The sequence below is a fragment of the Haliotis rufescens genome, unplaced genomic scaffold (assembly GCF_023055435.1).
Source record: "Haliotis rufescens isolate VD_foot unplaced genomic scaffold, xgHalRufe1.0.p SCAF_35, whole genome shotgun sequence".
Taxonomy (NCBI): Eukaryota; Metazoa; Mollusca; class Gastropoda; order Lepetellida; family Haliotidae; genus Haliotis; species Haliotis rufescens.
Genome location: NW_025964057.1, coordinates 4,259,235 through 4,273,543, shown reverse-complemented (window position 1 = coordinate 4,273,543; position 14,309 = coordinate 4,259,235). Strand labels below are relative to the sequence as shown.

The following is a 14,309-nucleotide window of genomic DNA, read 5'->3' as shown; positions in this document are numbered from 1 at the left end:
AGCTTTAGGAATTAATACTGACAAATATCCCACATTATATAAACTGTGTATCCCACGTCAGCTGACAATGTGATAAACTGTGTATCCCACATCACCTGATAATGTTATAAACTGTGTGGGGCGGTCGGGTAGCCTAGTGGTTAAAGCGTTCGCTCGTCACGCCGAAGACCCGGGTTCGATTCCCGACATGGGTACAATGTGTGAAGCCCATTTCTGGTGTCCCCCGCCGTGATATTGCTGGAATATTGCTAAAAGCGGCGTAAAACCATACTCACTCACTCACTCACTATAAACTGTGTATCCCACATCAGCTGACAATGTTATAAACTGTGTATCTCACATCAGCTGACAATGTTATAAACTGTCTATCTCACATCAGCTGACAATGCTATAAACTGTGTATCCCACATCAGCTGACAATGTTATAAACTGTGTATCTCACATCAGCTGACAGTGTTATAAACTGTGTATCCCACATCAGCTGATAATGTTATAAACTGTGTATCCCACATCAGCTGACAATGTTATAAACTGTGTATCCCACATCAGCTGACAATGTTATAAACTGTGTATCCCACATCAGCTGACAATGTTATAAACTGTGTATCCCACATCACCTGATAATGTTATAAACTGTGTATCCCACATCAACTGACAATGTTATAAACTGTGTATCCCACATCAGCTGACAATGTTATAAACTGTGTATCCCACATCAGCTGACAATGTTATAAACTGTGTATCTCACATCAGCTGACAGTGTTATAAACTGTCTATCTCACATCAGCTGACAATGTTATAAACTGTGTATCTTACATCAACTGATAATGTTATAAACTGTGTATCTCACATCAGCTGACAATGTTATAAACTGTCTATCTCACATCAGCTGACAATGTAATAAACTGTGTATCTCACATCAGCTGACAATGTTATAAACTGTCTATCTCACATCAGCTGACAATGTTATAAACTGTCTATCTCAAATCAACTGACAATGTTATAAACTGTGTATCCCACATCAGCTGACAGTGTTATAAACTGTCTATCTCACATCAGCTGACAATGTTATAAACTGTGTATCTCACATCAACTGACAATGTTATAAACTGTGTATCTCACATCAGCTGACAATGTTATAAACTGTCTATCTCACATCAGCTGACAATGTTATAAACTGTCTATCTCACATCAGCTGACAATGTTATAAACTGTGTATCTCAAATCAGCTGACAATGTTATAAACTGTGTATCTCACATCAGCTGATAATGTTATAAACTGTGTATCTCACATCAGCTGACAATGCTATAAACTGTGTATCCCACATCAGCTGACAATGTTATAAATTGAGTATCCCACATCAGCTGACAATGTTATAAACTGTGTATCCCACATCAGCTGACAATGTTATAAATTGAGTATCCCACATCAGCTGACAATGTTATAAACTGTGTATCCCACATCAGCTGACAATGTTATAAACGGTGTATCCCACATCAGCTGACAATGTTATAAACGGTGTATCCCACATCAGCTGACAATGTTATAAACTGTGTATCCCACATCAGCTGACAATGTTATAAACTGTGTATCAGCTGACAATGCTATGAATACATCCCACAGAAACTGAAACAGAAACTGATCGTGCTATAACAGAGGTATGACACTTTCTCAGTCAGAGCAGATGAAACACACAGTCAATACTAGGGCACACTTCCTGATGGAGGCCAGCGTGGGCGCAGTCCGGTGTGTGTGCAAACATGATCAAACATGATCAAACATGACCACCGTTAGACCAGAGCAAACATGACATATGCAGATCATGTAAAGTGGCTTTGTGGCGTACAGAATGTATGTTGCCTAGCAACAAAGAAAGCATGGAGTCAGTGATTATTGCTTAACGTCAAATCAGCGATATTGCAGCTATTCGCAAGCAAAATATCCAAGTAAGAATGGACTGAATCTTGTTTCATTTTTAAATGATATCCTTGATCTATATGTAAAGATAGGTAGAAAAGTAAAAAAAATAATTTAAATGGGTTCATTTGAAGTTAATTTCATTAAAGAAATCCTCTTTAGATAAATTTCAGAAAACCAAAAGCATATTTCAAAATAAAAACTGTTTCTATTTAACTCAAACTTTTGTTCTAAATTACTTTTTCATAACTGTCCATTAAATTAGTAGCAAACTGGTCTTGTATAAGCCATGTAAGCATTGTTTCAAAATGTTCAAGGCTTTTTTGTCTTAAATGTGAGCCATGAAACAAATATGAATTCACTTTGAAACTTTGGCCCAGGTCGTCATTCAGGTAGTGATTCAAACAATTCTGGAACAACTGAGAAAAACTGCTGAAGAGACACAAAAATCAATTGTTCCAGCTCGGGGTGAAACGAGACAGCAAGGTCACGAAAGGATACGTATCGTGATATGCATATTTACATCAAATTACATTAAAACTTCTTGACAATAAATATTTCAGAGCATATTTTCCAAAGGAAAAGCTAGCTGCAGACACATGTTCAAAGTGGCTATATTTAGTAGTGAACTTGAAACACTAATTACAACACATTTTGCTATATCTGACTGTCAAAAACGCCAGGGGTCATTTAACGAGTAGGAAGTAATATATTTCAGCAAGTGTATCATCGTGTATTGATACAGAGAAAAACGTTTCGCACATGAAAACTCACAATGTACCGGTGCAGCGATGTATCGTTGCACCCCCAGGTCAAGGACAAACATTGACTCCAGCATGCAAGACCTAATTGTGTTGCCACCCGAGTGTAGAGCTAGTCACACATGGCAAGGTGAGACAGTGAAGCTGTGCTCAACTGGATAGATCAACTTGTCCTTGTAAAAGTATTGCACTTACTTCAGATTTGACAATAAACAAAGCATGTTAAATATGTTGGGAGAGCCCATTTTACAACACATCAACTTTTCCATTGTGGATGATACAGAAGACTTCCAAGTTCCCGCGAGTCTGAGATGACTAACTTGTGCTGAGGAGAAGTAACATTCCAATGATGTCCTCGATCGCTGTTCCAATACGGATAATTGGAATCAATCATGAAATCTAAAACAATATTCCGGTCACCATTGGGACAGATAAAGGATCATAACCAGGGTGGATATGTTATAAGGATGATACAATCAGCTGATCCTGGCATGACTAAGGGATGCAACTCTGCACAATTGATGGCACACTACAATGAATGCCAGGTACAATGTGCAATCTCATTAAAATCAGATCTTAGTTCTCGCTATCACTAAACAAAAATCTGAGGACATCCCATTAAGGGTCACGTCAGAACGACCTTTCATCCGACCAATCAGAGCGTCGCTTACCAAATCATGAAAGCGACAGTCGGAATGTGTTTTCTAATCATGCAACCACGAAATATTTAACACGGGGTTTTCCGAACGACAGTTACAGGTTTTATGATTATATCCATACAATCTAGGCCATCTATAAGCCATTCCAGAATGTTCTTCTTATCAGTTTTAATTTTTTAAATTGAGAATACGTCAAAATATGTTTCGAAGCGTAGTCGCCAGTTTGAAACTAGTGTCGTAAAGCTTGAGAAAGCTGCCTTCTGATTGGCTAATGTCGATTTCTTGTCAGTTATTTCATTGGTCGGTCAAAATTCGCAAAAGGTCGTTCTGACATGACCCGTAATGGGATGTCCTCAGATCTTTGTTTAGCGAGAACTAAGATCTGATTTTAATGAGATTGGCACGATGTGTGGGCTTTGTGATAAACATTAACTTGTAATAAATTCTTAAACATTGAGTCATAACCAGATTATTACAACAACAATATGCCTGTTGTGACACTGAAACAAATGCAAATCTGATGCAGGCCATTTAATATTAATGTATAAACTTCGCTTCAATATAAGTTATGAGAGAGAGAGAGTGAGCATGGTTTAACACTTCTTTTAGCAATATTCCAGAAATATCACAGCGGGTCAGACATTACAAAATATTAAGTTGGCGTTTATTATCAATGACTGATCACTAAGGATATACAGATCATGTAAAATATAGTATCATAAATAATGAAATCCTGAATTGATTTTGTGGCAAGCAGTTATACTAAAGTGCCTCCTGTACTGATAATACAGGGGTCAACACAATATCCAACTATTCACATTTCTCACCAGAAGGTGATGCCAAATAACAAGATTTTTGAAGAAAACACCCATCTCAAAGCAAGGGACCAGTATACAAGTCTAACCCGTCCAGAACCCGTATACAAGTCTAACCCGTCCAGGACCAGTATACATGTCTAACCCGTCCAGGACCAGTATACATGTCTAACCCATTCAGGACCAGTATACATGTCTAACCCGTCCAGGACCAGTATACATGTCTAACCCGTCCAGGACCCGTAAACAAGTCTAACCCGTCCAGGACCAGTATACAAGTCTAACCCGTCCAGGACCAGTATACAAGTCTAACCCGTCCAGGACCAGTATACAAGTCTAACCCGTCCAGGACCAGTATACAAGTCTAACCCGTCCAGGACCAGTATACATGTCTAACCCGTCCAGGACCAGTATACATGTCTAACCCGTCCAGGACCAGTATACAAGTCTAACCCATCCAGGACCAATATACAAGTCTAACCCGTCCAGGACCAGTATACAAGTCTAACCCGTCCAGGACCCGTATACATGTCTAACCCATCCAGGACCCGTATACAAGTCTAACCCGTCCAGGACCAGTATACATGTCTAACCCGTCCAGGACCAGTATACATGTCTAACCCATCCAGGACCAGTATACATGTCTAACCCATCCAGGACCAGTATACAAGTCTAACCCGTCCAGGACCAGTATACAAGTCTAACCCGTCCAGGACCAGTATACATGTCTAACCCATCCAGGACCAATATACAAGTCTAACCCGTCCAGGACCAATATACAAGTCTAACCCGTCCAGGACCAATATACAAGTCTAACCCGTCCAGGACCAATATACATGTCTAACCCGTCCAGGACCAGTATACATGTCTAACCCGTCCAGGACCAGTATACATGTCTAACCCATCCAGGACCAGTATACATGTCTAACCCGTCCAGGACCAGTATACAAGTCTAACCCGTCCAGGACCAGTATACATGTCTAACCCGTCCAGGACCAGTATACAAGTCTAACCCATCCAGGACCCGTATACAAGTCTAACCCGTCCAGGACCAGTATACAAGTCTAACCCGTCCAGGACCAGTATACAAGTCTAACCCGTCCAGGACCCGTATACATGTCTAACCCGTCCAGGACCAGTATACATGTCTAACCCGTCCAGGACCCGTATACATGTCTAACCCGTCCAGGACCATTATACATGTCTAACCCGTCCAGGACCCGTATACATGTCTAACCCGTCCAGGACCAGTATACATGTCTAACCCATTCAGGACCAGTATACATGTCTAACCCGTCCAGGACCAGTATACATGTCTAACCCGTCCAGGACCCGTATACAAGTCTAACCCGTCCAGGACCAGTATACAAGTCTAACCCGTCCAGGACCAGTATACAAGTCTAACCCGTCCAGGACCAGTATACAAGTCTAACCCGTCCAGGACCAGTATACATGTCTAACCCGTCCAGGACCAGTATACATGTCTAACCCGTCCAGGACCAGTATACAAGTCTAACCCATCCAGGACCAATATACAAGTCTAACCCGTCCAGGACCAGTATACAAGTCTAACCCGTCCAGGACCCGTATACATGTCTAACCCATCCAGGACCCGTATACAAGTCTAACCCGTCCAGGACCAGTATACATGTCTAACCCGTCCAGGACCAGTATACATGTCTAACCCATCCAGGACCAGTATACATGTCTAACCCGTCCAGGACCAGTATACAAGTCTAACCCGTCCAGGACCAGTATACAAGTCTAACCCGTCCAGGACCAGTATACATGTCTAACCCATCCAGGACCAATATACAAGTCTAACCCGTCCAGGACCAATATACAAGTCTAACCCGTCCAGGACCAATATACAAGTCTAACCCGTCCAGGACCAATATACATGTCTAACCCGTCCAGGACCAGTATACATGTCTAACCCGTCCAGGACCAGTATACATGTCTAACCCGTCCAGGACCAGTATACATGTCTAACCCGTCCAGGACCAGTATACAAGTCTAACCCGTCCAGGACCAGTATACATGTCTAACCCGTCCAGGACCAGTATACAAGTCTAACCCATCCAGGACCCGTATACAAGTCTAACCCGTCCAGGACCAGTATACAAGTCTAACCCGTCCAGGACCAGTATACAAGTCTAACCCGTCCAGGACCCGTATACATGTCTAACCCGTCCAGGACCAGTATACATGTCTAACCCGTCCAGGACCCGTATACATGTCTAACCCGTCCAGGACCATTATACATGTCTAACCCGTCCAGGACCCGTATACAAGTCTAACCCGTCCAGGACCAGTATACATGTCTAACCCATCCAGGACCAATATACAAGTCTAACCCGTCCAGGACCAATATACAAGTCTAACCCGTCCAGGACCAATATACAAGTCTAACCCGTCCAGGACCAATATACATGTCTAACCCGTCCAGGACCAGTATACATGTCTAACCCGTCCAGGACCAGTATACATGTCTAACCCGTCCAGGACCAGTATACATGTCTAACCCGTCCAGGACCCGTATACATGTCTAACCTGTCCAGGACCCGTATACATGTCTAACCCATCCAGGACCAGTATACAAGTCTAACCCGTCCAGGACCAGTATACAAGTCTAACCCGTCCAGGACCAGTATACAAGTCTAACCCGTCCAGGACCCGTATACATGTCTAACCTGTCCAGGACCCGTATACATGTCTAACCCATCCAGGACCAGTATACAAGTCTAACCCGTCCAGGACCAGTATACATGTCTAACCCGTCCAGGACCAGTATACATGTCTAACCCGTCCAGGACCAGTATACATGTCTAACCCGTCCAGGACCCGTATACATGTCTAACCTGTCCAGGACCCGTATACATGTCTAACCCATCCAGGACCAGTATACAAGTCTAACCCGTCCAGGACCAGTATACAAGTCTAACCCGTCCAGGACCAGTATACAAGTCTAACCCGTCCAGGACCCGTATACATGTCTAACCCGTCCAGGACCCGTATACATGTCTAACCCATCCAGGACCAGTATACAAGTCTAACCCGTCCAGGACCAGTATACAAGTCTAACCCGTCCAGGACCAGTATACATGTCTAACCCATCCAGGACCAGTATACAAGTCTAACCCGTCCAGGACCAGTATACAAGTCTAACCCGTCCAGGACCAGTATACAAGTCTAACCCGTCCAGGACCCGTATACATGTCTAACCCGTCCAGGACCAGTATACATGTCTAACCCATCCAGGACCAGTATACATGTCTAACCTGTCCAGGACCAGTATACATGTCTAACCCGTCCAGGACCAGTATACATGTCTAACCTGTCCAGGACCCGTATACATGTCTAACCCATCCAGGACCAGTATACATGTCTAACCCGTCCAGGACCCGTATACATGTCTAACCCGTCCAGGACCAGTATACATGTCTAACCCATCCAGGACCAGTATACATGTCTAACCCGTCCAGGACCAGTATACAAGTCTAACCCGTCCAGGACCCGTATACAAGTCTAACCCGTCCAGGACCAGTATACAAGTCTAACCCGTCCAGGACCAGTATACAGGGTCTAACCCGTCCAGGACCAGTATACAAGTCTAGCCCATCCAGGACCAGTATACAAGTCTAGCCCTTCCGTTAAGTAATGTTATTGACCCTGTAGCCTGTACACTCTCATCTATTTTCCTGAGAAAAGAGAGTTAAATGACAATAAAAGTCCAGTTTCCACTCTTGCGGAATATGGATGGAATTCCGGAGTTCCAGAGTATCATTTGGCTGGACTAACGAGTCAATGCATAGTATAACAACAGGGCTAGAAATGCAATTTTTGCCAAGTGTGCCACAAGGCACAAGGTATAAAATTTAGGTGTGCCTTGGGAAATCATGGGGTGCCCAGCCAATTATTTGTTACCTTTCAGCATTAAAGTTTTTAACAACCATTAAAGTGTTTGTTGTTTATTTGTGTCTCTTTGTCAGTAGTTCAATCAAAATGTTAATAAATTCATGTAATTGTAAGTAAGTGAGACATCTGTGATCTTAATAGTATGTTTAAGTTAAAGTGAGTTACAAACTTACTTTACTGACTTCCATTTAATGACTGTGACAGACAAGCCCCATCTGAAGTAAAATCCACTTAGATCTACCTATTTCTGTTTTATTTTCATTGTTTACGTAATTCGAAAATCATTTTTAAAAGAATTATAAATATTTTCTGTCATCACCCATTTTCCAATAACAGCGGCTGACCGCTCAGTAACATGAAGAAATACCCCCGTTTTCGAGGCTTCGTATGAATAACACGTTCGTCGAAGAATGGCATATGACACATAGCTGGAAAGCTTATTCCTTCATCTACACGCTCGAATCATCACCTGGGTTTTTTCCGTAGTTATAACAAGAGATTTCATTTGATTAAAATTAGTTTCTAATGACGCTTTCTTGCCGAAATCTGCTACAAGTTTCGTGATTGGTCAATTTTGAGCATGTGACATAAGGCAGCCAATCAAATTACAGCTGTGATACCAAGTTCGTGTTTGATAAATTTCAGAAGTTGGCGAAAGATTTTTGTTAAATCGTGTTGTTCGGAACGTTTTAAGCAGGAAATCACGATATATATTAAAAATATGGAACTTTTTGAATGTATCATGCTAGGTTACAACTGTGACAAAGATTTTTCATGCATATATTTTTACATTAAACATCGTGTCCGAGCCGAGAATTCAAGTCGACGAAAGCCGAGATGTCATTTGACTTACATTACACGCGATCGCACGAAGGGATGGAAATAATAACTGAGTTGTAATTTTGATTACTTTTAGATATATTTTTGTTGATTTTATTTATTACTTTGTATAATATATTTAAAGATTTGTTTAAAACGTCTTTATTTTGCTCTTTGACATGTTCCATGTGGACCTGTTGTCGAAATGTGTGTTCGAGAATTTTATTTTCAATAACATCCCGGGAAATAGTGAATAATTTTTTAATTTATCGATAAAAAATGATAAATTGAAATGGAATACGTATTTCAGACATTGTGAAATGTGATAGGTTTATTAAATGAATGATATTACATGCGATGGCACGCAAAATACGGTTAATTTCGAGCCCTGAACAAGCTAGACATCAGCTTCATAAAAAACAAGGATTTCAATCAATTGCAGGATTTGCAAAACATGTATACCGTCAAATGGGCGTCGACAGATATTTTTCCAAATCTGTTCATGTTTTCAATCAGGTAGTTCAGGTTATTTGATGAGCTTCACAAAGTAAAACCTGTTAATTTAATATAGATCTTGATTATCGATCAAATCGTTGTTGGTTGGGCGCCACCATTTATTTGATGCAAATGCAAGTGATATAAGAAGTGGCATCTGATGGGTCAATACGAGGGACATAGTAGGGAGATAACTCGTAATAGCCACTGGTGGCGCAACAATCGAGCCTGGAAATTCAAGCCTTGTTCGGCAAAAGTTGAAACTGGACTTTTACAGTCAGTTAACTCCCTTGCCTCGGGAAGATGCCCCTCATCACACACTTCCCGCAATGAGAGTTCATCACCACCTGACCCTGCCAGCCACAGATTGAGTTATCCCCCTTGATGCACTGAACATGAAGATGGTTGTTTGTGCTGGTTGTATAACGCAGCACTCCATGAATTACAAGCTATATGACATGGCCTGTAAATAATCGGTCAGACCAGACAAACAAGTGACTAATGTCATGAGCAACATCACACAGTGTCGGGTACAATGGCAGGAAATCAGTGAAGTCACCGAGTCTGACCACACAATCCATACAGTTGCCTCATTTACTTATCACAAGAATCCATACAGGGTTTGAACATGTTGAAAGTTGACATGAAGTTAGGATATTATGATGTCACTGATTTGGAACATTTGGCCTTGCCAAAGATATGAAAGAGTACTGCATTCTGACAGCCATTTTGCAGTTTTCAAGTGAATATACTGAATAGACACCTGACCAACAAGATGCAGAACAGAGAGCTCATTTCATGCTGAACAACTCACAGCTTCAAGTTACCGATACCTTCAAGCAACACATTACCCCCTGCCTCAAATTACCACGACAGACTCATCAATGACCCATGTGAAAAAATAATGACCCCCATTTGTGAGTGCTCTAGTCCCCTTGTCCAGCCCTGTACTTACTGTTACAGCATCCAGCTCGGCTCTCATAATCTAACTGTTGTCTGTCAATGCCAGGGACCAAGCAAACAGCATGCTTCCAACATGGACATGTTGGGCGATTCAAATGTTTTTCATTACCACTAAGTCTAGACTTTGATCCTCTAATGTGTCTACAGCATCATGTTGAACTTCGCATCAAGCAATACAAATTTGATAAATGTTAAACAAGTCCAGAAATTTAGAACTGTTATATATAAGTCAATTCACCCCATATCATAGCTGTAATTGAAGACTGGTAATTTCTATTATGATAAATACTCAGCATTCATTCATCACCAAAGTGATGTCACCACCACAACCTCTCCCAACTTAGACCAGGATTGCTCTCGCTCTTCTGTGTAATTTGACCAGACAGTTAGTTAGTTTCATGACATTTTAATAAGGCTTGTAAGTTAATGAAGCTAGAAGTTAGGGGTTACCCAGAAGAACACAGACATGATACACAAGATATATGATGTGATTTTCACACCCCTCTAATCTGGCTACACAGACCCTGGCTTCTGACAACAAGACTCACACCCCTCTAATCTAGCTACACAGACCCTGACTTCTGACAACAAGACTCATACCCCTCTAATCTAGCAACACAGACCCTGACTTCTGACAACAAGACTCACACCCCTCTAATCTAGCTACACAGACCCTGACTTCTGACAACAAGACTCACACCCCTCTAATCTAGCAACACAGACCCTGACTTCTGACAAGAAGACTCACACCCCTCTAATCTAGCAACACAGACCCTGACTTCTGACAACAAGACTCACACCCCTCTAATCTAGCAACACAGACCCTGACTTCTGACAACAAGACTCACACCCCTCTAATCTAGCAACACAGACCCTGACTTCTGACAACAAGACTCACACCCCTCTAATCTAGCAACACAGACCCTGACTTCTGACAACAAAACTCACACCCCTCTAATCTAGCTACACAGACCCTGACTTCTGACAACAAGACTCACACCCCTCTAATCTAGCTACACAGACCCTGACTTCTGACAACAAGACTCACACCCCTCTAATCTAGCTACACAGACCCTGACTTCTGACAACAAGACTCACACCCCTCTAATCTAGCTACACAGACCCTGACTTCTGACAACAAGACTCACACCCCTCTAATCTAGCTACACAGACCCTGACTTCTGACAACAAGACTCACACCCCTCTAATCTAGCTACACAGACCCTGACTTCTGACAACAAGACTCACACCCCTCTAATCTAGCTACACAGACCCTGACTTCTGACAACAAGACTCACACCCCTCTAATCTAGCTACACAGACCCTGACTTCTGACAACAAGACTCACACCCCTCTAATCTGGCTACACAGACCCTGACTTCTGACAAGACTCACACCCCTCTAATCTAGCTACACAGACCCTGACTTCTGACAACAAGACTCACACCCCTCTAATCTAGCTACACAGACCCTGACTTCTGACAACAAGACTCACACCCCTCTAATCTAGCTACACAGACCCTGACTTCTGACAACAAGACTCACACCCCTCTAATCTGGCTACACAGACCCTGACTTCTGACAACAAGACTCACACCCCTCTAATCTAGCTACACAGACCCTGACTTCTGACAACAAGACTCACACCCCTCTAATCTAGCTACACAGACCCTGACTTCTGACAACAAAACTCACACCCCTCTAATCTAGCTACACAGACCCTGACTTCTGACAACAAGACTCACACCCCTCTAATCTAGCTACACAGACCCTGACTTCTGACAACAAGACTCACACCCCTCTAATCTAGCTACACAGACCCTGACTTCTGACAACAAGACTCACACCCCTCTAATCTGGCTACACAGACCCTGACTTCTGACAAGACTCACACCCCTCTAATCTAGCTACACAGACCCTGACTTCTGACAACAAGACTCACACCCCTCTAATCTAGCTACACAGACCCTGACTTCTGACAACAAGACTCACACCCCTCTAATCTAGCTACACAGACCATGACTTCTGACAACAAGACTCACACCCCTCTAATCTGGCTACACAGACCCTGACTTCTGACAACAAGACTCACACCCCTCTAATCTAGCTACACAGACCCTGACTTCTGACAACAAGACTCACACCCCTCTAATCTAGCTACACAGACCCTGACTTCTGACAACAAAACTCACACCCCTCTAATCTAGCTACACAGACCCTGACTTCTGACAACAAGACTCACACCCCTCTAATCTAGCAACACAGACCCTGACTTCTGACAAGAAGACTCACACCCCTCTAATCTAGCTATACAGACCCTGACTTCTGACAACTAGATTCACACCCCTCTAATCTGGCCACACAGACCCTGACTTCTGACAACAAGACTCACACCCCTCTAATCTAGCAACACAGACCCTGACTTCTGACAACAAGACTCACACCCCTCTAATCTAGCTACACAGACCCTGACTTCTGACAACTAGACTCACACCCCTCTAATCTAGCTACACAGATCCTGGCTTCTGACAACAAGACTCGCACTCCTCTAATCTAGCTACACAGACCCTGATTTCTGACAACAAGACTCACACCCCTCTAATCTAGCCAACCAGACCCTGACTTCTGACAACAAGACTCACACCCCACTAATCTGGCCACACAAACCTCACTCCCACTTAGTCCCTCTGAATCACACATTCAAAAGGACCACTACTCCAAGGGAAACAATTATTTTTTATCAATATTACAACTATAAATATCTAGACAGTATCACTGTCAGGAGTCCCACTTTCCACTGTACATTGTGAGATACATCAATGACAGACCCATGCATATACTGGTGGGTAAATTCTACAGACACCACATTACAAGCATACATATGATACACAACACAACACAACATACACAACCACATATGATTTGTAATTTTACTTAATTAGTTAACTACTTTGGTTTCTCAGCAATTGAGGAAGAACCCAATCTCTAAATTACTGACATGTTAAACATATTGACATGCATTCAAAATATAGTCCAGAGAGACTTTAGTTTCAGCAAAAAGAAACAGGGTAATTGAATTTCATTCACAAATATTTTGACTATATATGTTCATCTGGACCATGTTAGTAAGTTTAGGTTCTATACTTTTACTGCTGAATCTATACAAACTGCATTTCAGAGTATAGTTACTGAGATGAATAATCCACTGCCATGTACAACTATACATGTTGTAGCACATTTACTGACCAGTGTTAAAATGTCCATTGTCATGTTGCATTAGCCATGGTGGACATCGTTCATGACATATTTTTTATATGGATACTCCTTATTTTTAATGCATCAACATCAGACAACTATCTTATCAACGTGAGCAATACATGTAAACAGAAATATGATGAATTATTTATGACTATAGATCGACTGACGTGGTCGCTGCGACAATGCCAGTAACGAAAGGCAAATACTATAATTCATTTGAAGTCTACAATTAAACATAACGTCCTTGCTTGTGTAACCACCCTCCACTCTTTTCCCATTTACCTTGAACTTCAAAACGAGTACACTTTTCACAGCAAGTAGATTCTAGATGAAGTTAATGTGCACACCAGTAACAGCGGTTACGCCAACGGCAACGCTCTGTGCGCCGCTTCAGCAATCCATATGGGTATGTATAGTTATGTCTACAACATACATTCCTGTCAAATATCTCGCAAAAGGCAATGTGTCATTTCTGATAGCTAAACTTACCTGACGACAACAGCTGTTGATGGTTTCCAGCACCTGGTAAAAGTCAATATGCCTCTCACACCGCCTGTATCGATCTATCGCGCACCTGTCAAACGTTAGTCATTGAGAGTTACCTCTCCGTTATTTACGACAGGGGGCAGAAGAGTAGTTCCGTTTTTAAAGCATGATGTCCTAAAATAAAGAAAATATTTTTTTTCACATTGAATGCATATAT

The 14,309-nt window shown here is 42.0% G+C and overlaps 1 protein-coding gene across 1 annotated transcript in view; it reads right to left on the bottom strand.

Annotated features, from left to right (window-relative positions):
* Positions 1-14,215, bottom strand: part of LOC124125253 (CRAL-TRIO domain-containing protein C3H8.02-like) — a 70,435-nt gene extending 56,220 nt beyond the window's left edge. Inside the window, exon 1 of the mRNA XM_048381010.1 lies at positions 14,096-14,215. The gene's annotated coding sequence lies outside the window, so the exon portion shown is untranslated. The remainder of the gene's footprint in view (positions 1-14,095) is intronic.
* Between the last annotated feature and the right edge of the window lie 94 nt (positions 14,216-14,309).